The 12154-nt window shown below is 40.7% G+C and overlaps 1 protein-coding gene across 1 annotated transcript in view; it reads left to right on the top strand.

Moving 5' to 3' along the window:
- The window catches only part of LOC139755991 (prestin-like), a 184834-nt gene that overhangs the window by 141527 nt on the left and 31153 nt on the right, over positions 1-12154 (top strand).

Here is a 12154-nt window from a genome sequence, read left to right as displayed (position 1 = left end):
GCGTGCATAGTGCCATTGTACAAAGGCAAAGGGGATAAGAGTGAGTGCTCAAATTACAGAGGTATAAGTTTGTTGAGTATTCCTGGCAAATTGTATGGGAGGGTATTGATTGAGAGGGTGAAGGCATGTACAGAGCATCAGATTGGGGAAGAGCAGTGTGGTTTCAGAAGTGGTAGAGGATGTGTGGATCAGGTGTTTGCTTTGAAGAATGTATGTGAGAAATACTTAGAAAAGCAAATGGATTTGTATGTAGCATTTATGGATCTGGAGAAGGCATATGATAGAGTTGATAGAGATGCTCTGTGGAAGGTATTAAGAATATATGGTGTGGGAGGCAAGTTGTTAGAAGCAGTGAAAAGTTTTTATCGAGTATGTAATATATATATATATATATATATATAAGGGGGTGACTGTATTGTTGACTGGTTGGTAAGGTTATTTAATGTATGTATGACTCATGGTGAGGTGCCTGAGGATTGGCGGAATGCTTGCATAGTGCCATTGTACAAAGGCAAAGGGGATAAGAGTGAGTGCTCAAATTACAGAGGTATAAGTTTGTTGAGTATTCCTGGTAAATTATATGGGAGGGTATTGATTGAGAGGGTGAAGGCATGTACAGAGCATCAGATTGGGGAAGAGCAGTGTGGTTTCAGAAGTGGTAGAGGATGTGTGGATCAGGTGTTTGCTTTGAAGAATGTATGTGAGAAATACTTAGAAAAGCAAATGGATTTGTATGTAGCATTTATGGATCTGGAGAAGGCATATGATAGAGTTGATAGAGATGCTCTGTGGAAGGTATTAAGAATATATGGTGTGGGAGGCAAGTTGTTAGAAGCAGTGAAAAGTTTTTATCGAGGATGTAAGGCATGTGTACGTGTAGGAAGAGAGGAAAGTGATTGGTTCTCAGTGAATGTAGGTTTGCGGCAGGGGTGTGTGATGTCTCCATGGTTGTTTAATTTGTTTATGGATGGGGTTGTTAGGGAGGTAAATGCAAGAGTTTTGGAAAGAGGGGCAAGTATGAAGTCTGTTGGGGATGAGAGAGCTTGGGAAGTGAGTCAGTTGTTGTTCGCTGATGATACAGCGCTGGTGGCGGATTCATGTGAGAAACTGCAGAAGCTGGTGACGGAGTTTGGTAAAGTGTGTGGAAGAAGAAAGTTAAGAGTAAATGTCAATAAGAGCAAGGTTATTAGGTACAGTAGGGTTGAGGGTCAAGTCAATTGGGAGGTGAGTTTGAATGGTGAGAGGCTGGAGGAAGTGAAGTGTTTTAGATATCTGGGAGTGGATCTGTCAGCGGATGGAACCATGGAAGCGGAAGTGGATCATAGGGTGGGGGAGGGGGCGAAAATCCTGGGAGCCTTGAAAAATGTGTGGAAGTCGAGAACATTATCCCGGAAAGCAAAAATGGGTATGTTTGAAGGAATAGTGGTTCCAACAATGTTGTATGGTTGCGAGGCGTGGGCTATGGATAGAGTTGTGCGCAGGAGGATGGATGTGCTGGAAATGAGATGTTTGAGGACAATGTGTGGTGTGAGGTGGTTTGATCGAGTAAGTAACGTAAGGGTAAGAGGGATGTGTGGAAATAAAAAGAGCGTGGTTGAGAGAGCAGAAGAGGGTGTTTTGAAGTGGTTTGGGCACATGGAGAGAATGAGTGAGGAAAGATTGACCAAGAGGATATATGTGTCGGAGGTGGAGGGAACGAGGAGAAGAGGGAGACCAAATTGGAGGTGGAAAGATGGAGTGAAAAGGATTTTGTGTGATCGGGGCCTGAACATGCAGGAGGGTGAAAGGAGGGCAAGGAATAGAGTGAATTGGAGTGATGTGGTATACAGGGGTTGACGTGCTGTCAGTGGATTGAATCAAGGCATGTGAAGCGTCTGGGGTAAACCATGGAAAGCTGTGTAGGTATGTATATTGCGTGTGTGGACGTGTGTATGTACATGTGTATGGGGGGGGTTGGGCCATTTCTTTCGTCTGTTTCCTTGCGCTACCTCGCAAACGCGGGAGACAGCGACAAAGTATAAAAAAAAAAAAAAAAAAAAAAAAAATATATATATATATATATATATATATATATATTGATGCAGTGGTTAAATTGATGAGAACTACTATTGACGTTTGTGTAAATAAATTATACATTTTCCCTTTTCCATAGCCAGAGGTTGAACCATTATGTGACATTCATTTTTTCATTTCATTTCAAGCTAGAAGTTTCAGTTTCTAAATTATTTCTTACATTTTTCATATTTATATATATGTATATGTGTGTGTGTGTATATTTGCATATGTATGTGTATGTGTGTGTATATGTATATATATATATATATATATATATATATATATATATATATTATCCCTGGGGATAGGGGTGAAAGAATACTTCCCACGCATTCCTCGCGTGTCGTAGAAGGCGACTAGAGGGGACGGAAGCGGGGGGCCAGAAATCCTCCCCTCCTTGTATTTTTTTTTAACTTTCTAAAATGGGAAACAGAAGAAGGAGTCACGCGGGGAGTGCTCATCCTCCTCGAAGGCTCAGACTGGGGTGTCTAAATGTGTGTGGATGTAACCAAGATGTGAAAAAAGGGGAGATAGGTAGTATGTTTGAGGAAAGGAACCTGGATGTTTTGGCTCTGAGTGAAACGAAGCTCAAGGGTAAAGGGGAAGAGTGGTTTGGGAATGTCTTGGGAGCAAAATCGGGGGTTAGTGAGAGGACAAGAGCAAGGGAAGGAGTAGCAGTACTCCTGAAACAGGAGTTGTGGGAGTATGTGATAGAATGTAAGAAAGTAAATTCTCGATTAATATGGGTAAAACTGAAAGTTGATGGAGAGAGATGGGTGATTATTGGTGCATATGCACCTGGGCATGAGAAGAAAGATCATGAGAGGCAAGTGTTTTGGGAGCAGCTGAATGAGTGTGTTAGTGGTTTTCATGCACGAGACCGGGTTATAGTGATGGGTGATTTGAATGCAAAGGTGAGTAATGTGGCAGTTGAGGGAATAATTGGTATACATGGGGTGTTCAGTGTTGTAAATGGAAATGGTGAAGAGCTTGTAGATTTATGTGCTGAAAAAGGAATGGTGATTGGGAATACCTGATTTAAAAAGCGAGATATACATAAGTATACGTATGTAAGTCTGGCCAGAGAGCGTTATTGGATTACGTGTTAATTGACAGTCGCACGAAAGAGAGACTTTTGGATGTTAATGTGCTGAGAGGTGCAACTGGAGGGATGTCTGATCATTATCTTGTGGAGCCTAAGGTGAAGATTTGTATGGGTTTTCAGAAAAGAAGAGTGAATGTTGGGGTGAAGAGGGTGGTGAGAGTAAGTGAGCTTGGGAAGGAGACTTGTGTGAGGAAGTACCAGGAGAGACTGAGTACAGAATGGGAAAAAGTGAGAACAATGGAAGTAAGGGGAGTGGAGGAGGAATGGGATGTATTTAGGGAATCAGTGATGGATTGCGCAAAAGATGCTTGTGGCATGAGAAGAGTGGGAGGTGGGTTAATTAGAAAGGGTAGTGAGTGGTGGGATGAAGAAGTAAGATTATTAGTGAAAGAGAAGAGAGAGGCATTTGGACGATTTTTGCAGGGAAAAAATGCAATTGAGTGGGAGATGTATAAAAGAAAGAGACAGGAGGTCAAGAGAAAGGTGCAAGAGGTGAAAAAGAGGGCAAATGAGAGTTGGGGTGAGAGAGTATCATTAAATTTTAGGGAGAATAAAAAGATGTTCTGGAAGGAGGTAAATAAAGTGCGTAAGACAAGGGAGCAAATGGGAACTTCAGTGAAGGGCGCAAATGGGGAGGTGATAACAAGTAGTGGTGATGTGAGAAGGAGATGGAGTGAGTATTTTGAAGGTTTGTTGAATGTGTTTGATGATAGAGTGGCAGATATAGGGTGTTTCGGTCGAGGTGGTGTGCAAAGTGAGAGGGTTAGGGAAAATGATTCGGTAAACAGAGAAGAGGTAGTAAAAGCTTTGCGGAAGATGAAAGCCGGCAAGGCAGCAGGTTTGGATGGTATTGCAGTGGAATTTATTAAAAAAGGGGGTGACTGTATTATTGACTGGTTGGTAAGGTTATTTAATGTATGTATGACTCATGGTGAGGTGCCTGAGGATGCGTGCATAGTGCCATTGTACAAAGGCAAAGGGGATAAGAGTGAGTGCTCAAATTACAGAGGTATAAGTTTGTTGAGTATTCCTGGAAATTATATGGGAGGGTATTGATTGAGAGGGTGAAGGCATGTACAGAGCATCAGATTGGGGAAGAGCAGTGTGGTTTCAGAAGTGGTAGAGGATGTGTGGATCAGGTGTTTGCTTTGAAGAATGTATGTGAGAAATACTTAGAAAAGCAAATGGATTTGTATGTAGCATTTATGGATCTGGAGAAGGCATATGATAGAGGTGATAGAGATGCTCTGTGGAAGGTATTAAGAATATATGGTGTGGGAGGCAAGTTGTTAGAAGCAGTGAAAAGTTTTTATCGAGGATGTAAGGCATGTGTACGTGTAGGAAGAGAGGAAAGTGATTGGTTTTCAGTGAATGTAGGTTTGCGGCAGGGGTGTGTGATGTCTCCATGGTTGTTTAATTTGTTTATGGATGGGGTTGTTAGGGAGGTGAATGCAAGAGTTTTGGAAAGAGGGGCAAGTATGAAGTCTGTTGGGGATGAGAGAGCTTGGGAAGTGAGTCAGTTGTTGTTCGCTGATGATACAGTGCTGGTGGCTGATTCATGTGAGAAACTGCAGAAGCTGGTGACTGAGTTTGGTAAAGTGTGTGAAAGAAGAAAGTTAAGAGTAAATGTGAATAAGAGCAAGGTTATTACGTACAGTAGGGTTGAGGGTCAATTCAATTGGGAGGTAAGTTTGAATGGAGAAAAACTGGAGGAAGTAAAGTGTTTCAGGTATCTGGGAGTGGATCTGGCAGCGGATGGAACAATGGAAGCGGAAGTGGATCATAGGGTGGGGGAGGGGGTGAAAATTCTGGGAGCCTTGAAGAATGTGTGGAAGTCGAGAACATTATCTCGGAAAGAAAAAATGGGTATGTTTGAAGGAATAGTGGTTCCAACAATGTTGTATGGTTGCGAGGCATGGGCTATGGATAGAGTTGTGCGCAGGAGGATGGATGTGCTGGAAATGAGATGTTTGAGGACAATGTGTGGTGTGAGGTGGTTTGATCGAGTAAGTAACGTAAGGGTAAGAGAGATGTGTGGAAATAAAAAGAGCGTGGTTGAGAGAGCAGAAGAGGGTGTTTTGAAATGGTTTGGGCACATGGAGAGAATGAGTTAGGAAAGATTGACCAAGAGGATATATGTGTCAGAGGTGGAGGGAACGAGGAGAAGTGGGAGACCAAATTGGTGGAAAGATGGAGTGAAAAAGATTTTGTGTGATCGGGGCCTGAACATGCAGGAGGGTGAAAGGAGGGCAAGGAATAGAGTGAATTGGATCGATGTGGTATACCGGGGTTGACGTGCTGTCAGTGGATTGAATCAGGGCATGTGAAGCGTCTGGGGTAAACCATGGAAAGCTGTGTAGGTATGTATATTGGGTGTGTGGACGTATGTATATGCATGTGTATGGGGGTGGGTTGGGCCATTTCTTTCGTCTGTTTCCTTGCACTACCTCGCAAACGTGGGAGACAGCGACAAAGCAAAAATATATATATATATATATATATATATATATATATATATATATATATATATATATATATATATATATATATATGGGTATTTTAACTTTATAAAAGGAGAAACAGAAGAAGGAGTCATGTGGGGAGTGCTCATCCTCCTCGAAGGCTCAGATTGGGGTGTCTAAATGTGTGTGGATGTAACCAAGATGAGAAAAAAGAAGAGATAGGTAGTATGCTTGAGGAAAGGAACCTGGATGTTTTGGCTCTGAGTGAAACGAAGCTCAAGGGTAAAGGGGAAGAGTGGTTTGGAAATGTCTTGGGAGTAAAGTCAGGGGTTAATGAGAGGCACAAGAGCAAGGGAAGGAGTAGCACTACTCCTGAAACAGGAGTGGTGGGAGTATGTGATAGAGTGTAAGAAAGTAAACTCTAGATTGATATGGGTAAAACAGAAAGTTGATGGAGAGAGATGGGTGATTATTGGTGCATATGCACCTGGGCATGAAAAGAAAGATCATGAGAGGCAAGTGTTTTGGGAACAGCTGAATGAGTGTGTTAGTAGTTTTGATGCTTGAGACCGGGTTATAGTGATGGGTGATTTGAATGCAAAGGTGAGTAATGCGGCAGTTGAGGGAATAATTGGTATACATGAGGTGTTCAGTGTTGTAAATGGAAATGGTGAAGAGCTTGTAGATTTATGTGCTGAAAAAGGACTGGTGATTGGGGATACCTGGTTTAAAAAGAGAGATATACGTAAGTATACGTATATAAGTAGGAGAGATGGTCAGAGAGCATTATTGGATTACGTGTTAATATATAGGCACACGAAAGAGAGACTTTTGGATGTTAATGTGCTGAGAGGTGCAACTGGAGGGATGTCTGATCATTATCTTGTGGAGGCAAAAGTGAAGATTTGTAGAGGTTTTCAGAAAAGAAGAGAGAATGTTGGGGTGAAGAGAGTGGTGAGAGTAAGTGAGCTTGGGAAGGAGACTTGTGTGAGGAAGTACCAGGAGAGACTGAGTACAGAATGGAAAAAGGTGAGAACAAAGGACGTAAGGAGAGTGGGGGAGGAATGGGATGTATTTGGGGAAGCAGTGATGGCTTGCGCAAAAGATGCTTGTGGCATGAGAAGCGTGGGAGGTGGGCAAATTAGAAAGGGTAGTGAGTGGTGGGATGAAGAAGTTAGATTATTAGTGAAAGAGAAGAGAGAGGCATTTGGACGATTTTTGCAGGGAAATAATGCAAATGAGTGGGAGATGTATAAAAGAAAGAGGCAGGAGGTCAAGAGAAAGGTGCAAGAGGTGAAAAAGAGGGCAAATGAGAGTTGGGGTGAGAGAGTATCATTAAATTTTAGGGAGAATAAAAAGATGTTCTGGAAGGAGGTAAATAAAGTGCGTTAGACAAGGGAACAAATGGGAACATCAGTGAAGGGGGCTAATGGGGAGGTGATAACAAGTAGTGGTGATGTGAGAAGGAGATGGAGTGAGTATTTTGAAGGTTTGTTGAATGTGTTTGATGATAGAGTGGCAGATATAGGTGATTTGGTCGAGGTGGTGTGCAAAGTGAGAGGGTAAGGGAAAATGATTTGGTAAACAGAGAAGAGGTAGTAAAAGCTTTGCGGAAGATGAAAGCCAGCAAGGCAGCGGGTTTGGATGGTATTGCAGTGGAATTTACTAAAAAAAGGGGATGACTATATTGTTGATTGGTTGGTAAGGTTATTTAATGTATGTATGATTCCTGGTGAGGTGCCTGAGGATTGGCGGAATGCTTGCATAGTGCCATTGTATAAAGGCAAAGGGGACAAAGGTGAGTGCTCAAATTACAGAGGTATAAGTTTGTTGAGTATTCCTGGGAAATTATATAGAAGGGTATTGATTGAGAGGTTGAAGGCATGTACAGAGCATCAGATTGGGGAGGAGCAGTGTGGTTTCAGAAGTGGTAGAGGATGTGTGGATCAGGTGTTTGCTTTGAAGAATGTATGTGAGAAATACTTAGAAAAGCAAATGGATTTGTATGTATCATTTATGGATCTGGAGAACGCATATGATAGAGTTGATAGAGATGATCTGTGGAAGGTATTAAGAATATATGGTGTGGGAGGTAAGTTGTTAGAAGCAGTGAAAAGTTTTTATCGAGGATGTAAAGCATGTGTACGTGTAGGAAGAGAGGAAAGTGATTGGTTCTCAGTGAATGTAGGTTTGCGGCAGGGGTGTGTGATGTCTCCATGGTTGCTTAATTTGTATATGGATGGTGTTGTTAGGGAGGTGAATGCAAGAGTTTTGGAAAGAGGGGCAAGTATGCAGTCTGTTGTGGATGAGAGAGCTTGGGAAGTGAGTCAGTTGTTGTTCGCTGATGATACAGCGCTGGTGGCTGATTCATGTGAGAAACTGCAGAAGCTGGTGACTGAGTTTGGCAAAGTGTGTGAAAGAAGAAAGTTGAGAGTAAATGTTAATAAGAGCAAGGTTATTAGGTACAGTAGGGTTGAGGGTCAAGTCAATTGGGAGGTAAGTTTGAATGGAGAAAAAATGGAGGAAGTGAAGTGTTTTAGATATCTGGGAGTGGATTTGGCAGTGGATGGAACCATGGAAGCGGAAGTGAATCATAGTGTGGGAGAGGGGGTGAAAATTCTGGGAGCCTTGAAGAATGTGTGGAAGTCGAGAACATTATCTCGGAAAGCAAAAATGGGTATGTTTGAAGGAATAGTGGTTCCAACAATGTTGTATGGTTGCGAGGCGTGGACTATGGATAGAGTTGTGCGCAGGAGGATGGATGTGCTGGAAATGAGATGTTTGAGGACAATGTGTGGTGTGAGGTGGTTTGATCGAGTAAGTAACGTAAGGGTAAGAGAGATGTGTGGAAATAAAAAGAGCGTGGTTGAGAGAGCAGAAGAGGGTGTTTTGAAATGGTTTGGGCACATGGAGAGAATGAGTGAGGAAAGATTGACCAAGAGGATATATGTGTAAGAAGTGGAGGGAACGAGGAGAAGTGGGAGACCAAATTGGAGATGGAAAGATGGAGTGAAAAAGATTCTGAGTGATCGGGGCCTGAACATGCGGGAGGGTGAAAGGCGTGCAAGGAATAGAGTGAATTGGAACGATGTGGTATACCGGTGTTGACGGGCTGTCAATGGATTGAACCAGGGCATGTGAAGCGTCTGGTGTAAATCGTGGAAAGTTCTGTGGGGTCTGGATGTGGAAAGGGAGCTGTGGTTTCAGTGCATTATTACATGACAGCTAGAGACTGAGTGTGAACGAATGTGGCTCTTTGTTGTCTTTTCCTAGTGCTACCTCGCACATATGAGGGGGTAAGGGGTTGTTATTTCATGTGTGGCGAGGTGGCGTTGGGAATGAATAAAGGCAGACAGTGTGAATTTTGTACATGTGTATATATGTATATGTCTCTGTGTGTATGTATGTGTATATGTTGAGATGTATAGGTATGTATATTTGCGTGTGTGGACATGTATGTATATACATGTGTATGTGGGTGGGTTGGGCCATTCTTTCGTCTGTTTCTTTGCGCTACCTCCATATAACTGCAGAGCAATTATCATCCTTATAAAAAAGATTTTCATGCACCTTCACTGTTTCCTGTGTGAGTGAGGTAGTGTTCACTTCATGCAGGAGATACATGGTCAGTATTCTTTCTCCCCTGTCTCCAGGGATAAGAAAAAAGATTTAGATTACCTTGCTGACGCAGGGGGTGGTTATCGGGTGTGGAAGAAAAGATAAGATTGTATACATTATCATTTTTGTTTCATGCATTTGTGTTGTCTCTTGTGGGGTGGGTGGAATCAGGAATGGATAATGGTGAACAGGTATGAATAGGCAGGAGCAATAGGTAGGAACATTAGGTAAAAGTAGTCAGTAAGAACGTTATTTAGGAGCTTCTGCAAACACTGCACTAGACTGGCCCTCTGCCAGTGGCCTATTAAGGGTGAGGTACTAAAAGCTAAGAAGCAGCACTGTATTTTTTTTTAGTTATGGAGCCTCTGTTGCTGTGGCCACCCCCTTAAGGGGGTTCTTGATGGAAGCAGGCATCAAAGATAAAGATAGATAATACAGTATTAGGCAAAGAATGAAAATTCAGTGCATAAATGGATATATGCTAAGAGAGTTCTATCAACTTCCTATTGTGTTACTGGCCCCTGGAAGGGAAAAAAGAAATATCTATCAAAAGAAAAGTGCACTTGAGGGTGTTATGGCACTGGAAAAGCTTGCTATCATATTTCTCTAAGTGTCCATTATTTACTTAATCAGTTGCTTTGTCATGTAGAGTAATAATTGATATAAATGTTTCTGCTGTATCTACAGATGTAATGATGCCATAACGTACCCATATTTTTGGTGAAAATATAATGGATACACAAAATCTCAATCATAAGGATGCTCTGGCTTCATTATATAATCGCTTTTTATGCACCTGTCCCATTATCAGTCCTGTTGGCAGATGGTAGTGCAACCAATTTTTTGTTGTAGCTTAGTATCCTAAGGACTGTAATCAACCACATTGGAAGTGGAAATTTTTTTTCAGTAGCCTTGGAGAAAAAGCCAGTTTCAGCAAAAGCTGACAAAAAAAAGATTGACATTAGTTGATTTGCATGGTGAAAGGATTAGATATCCTGCAAGCACTGGCAAAATATATCTGGATTTGTATCCAACTCACTAGTTTGTGATACAACATGCACTCTTGCTACAGTTTTCTTGCTTTTACCTGCTATTTTAAGCATATCTAGAGAAAACTATTGAGAAAGGAGGTTACGTAGCTCAGCATATGTTTAGTGTGAATGACACTGGCTTATTTTGGAAAAGAATACCTGCCAGGACATTCATTAGCAGGAAAGAAACAAGGTTTGAGACTATGAGAGATCGCTGGATGGTAATACTTAAAGGAAAAACTGCTGGAGATTGTGAGCATAAGAAAGCCATAGGTATTTCATTCAGAAAATCATAGGATTATGGAAAAATCTTCATTACTTGTGATTTGGCAACAGTTACAGAATCAGATAGTTCAGAGAGTGGCAAAGACAGAAAATCACTCCACCCCATCCTACTCTAGCAACACCTCATGCCCTTATCACCACCATTCTTGATGAGTACTCATTAACTTTCATCAGCATTACCTGAATTAAATACTTTTGGGATGACACAGACAAGCCAAGTCCCCTCTCTGTACCTCCAAGTAACCTTCATGGTGCAGTGAGCACCATTCATTAGCCCTGCCTTAATGGAAAAGTTCATACAATTACTCATTAGTAAGTGCTCCTTGCATTCCATTCCATTCACCAGCTCTCAATACCACCTTTTTCAGTACCCTTTTTCATAAGATTTTTTTAGATATCATCTGAATTACATCATGATGAAATGTGTTATATTGGTGGTATGATAAATTGTTTCAGGTGTTGTTTATACACATGACTAAGATTGGGAAATTTTTTTCTTTGAAACAACCCCCTTATAACATGGGTTTCAATTACTTGTATGATGGCTGGTTGCTGTCAAGACAGATCTCCAGGAATGTAACCTTGTCACCAAGTGAGGCTTGCTGGTAAAAGATGATATAAAAGTCATTGCTCAGACTTCCATGCTTGTAAGTGCAATTAAAGTAATCTAGACAGCAACAATGAAAAATTAATGCAGAATGAGGGATGCTCTGGATGCATATCATTTTATAAACAGAAGATAGAATATAGTAGTAATGCTAAAAAAAATTTATGAAAGTGGTGATAAGTTCACATTTATCATTCAATAGGCATTGAATTTAGTAAATGTCATGCCATAATAGCCAATGGCTATTGTGACTGGATCAAAGAAAACTGTATAAAATGTGTAATAACATGAAAGAAAACATAATTTTTAATTATCTTAGCATTATAAAACTATAAATCAGATCCTTAGACGTAAAACTAGAAGTTGAAGTTGATTTCAAGAGAATGGAAAACTAGTCATGTTCAAAAGAGTTAGGAATGGTCACATCTTCAGTAGGAATATTTGTGATATAAAGAACAAAAGACATTGCTCAGGCTTTCAGACTTTTGAGTATCATGAAAATGATAGTGACAGAGTTTATAATTCAAAGAAGATAATGAATGATTCTATGTATACATATCAGTTTATTTAAACAAAAGATGAAATACGCTGTTAATGCCAAGAAAATGCATGAATGTGATAAGTATTCTGTCCCCACTAATGTAGTTGTAGAAATTATTCTAAGGGTAATAGATAAATGTTAAGCATGAAAGGGAGTTACATAAGAGGAAATTCAACTTTGTGTCACCGTTGACTTGTCAATGGTTATTGTTAATCTGTAAAAGAATGCAGTATAAATACCTAATAAATGTCAAAGGAAGTGAAAGAACACTTCATAATTTTTCATAATAAGAAGGTATAAGAGTGATTAAGGGACTAGAATTGAATAAAGAGAAATAGGATATTATGTGTGAAGCATACAGATTTATCCAGTATGACACAGTAACATTAGAGTAATTCTAGAATTAAGTTGGCTACCTTCCTTGTCCTTTACCATTTTCTCTTCTGCTTT

This window comes from Panulirus ornatus, chromosome 20, assembly GCF_036320965.1.
Source record: "Panulirus ornatus isolate Po-2019 chromosome 20, ASM3632096v1, whole genome shotgun sequence".
Taxonomy (NCBI): Eukaryota; Metazoa; Arthropoda; class Malacostraca; order Decapoda; family Palinuridae; genus Panulirus; species Panulirus ornatus.
This window is presented reverse-complemented; position numbering and strand designations above follow the sequence as displayed.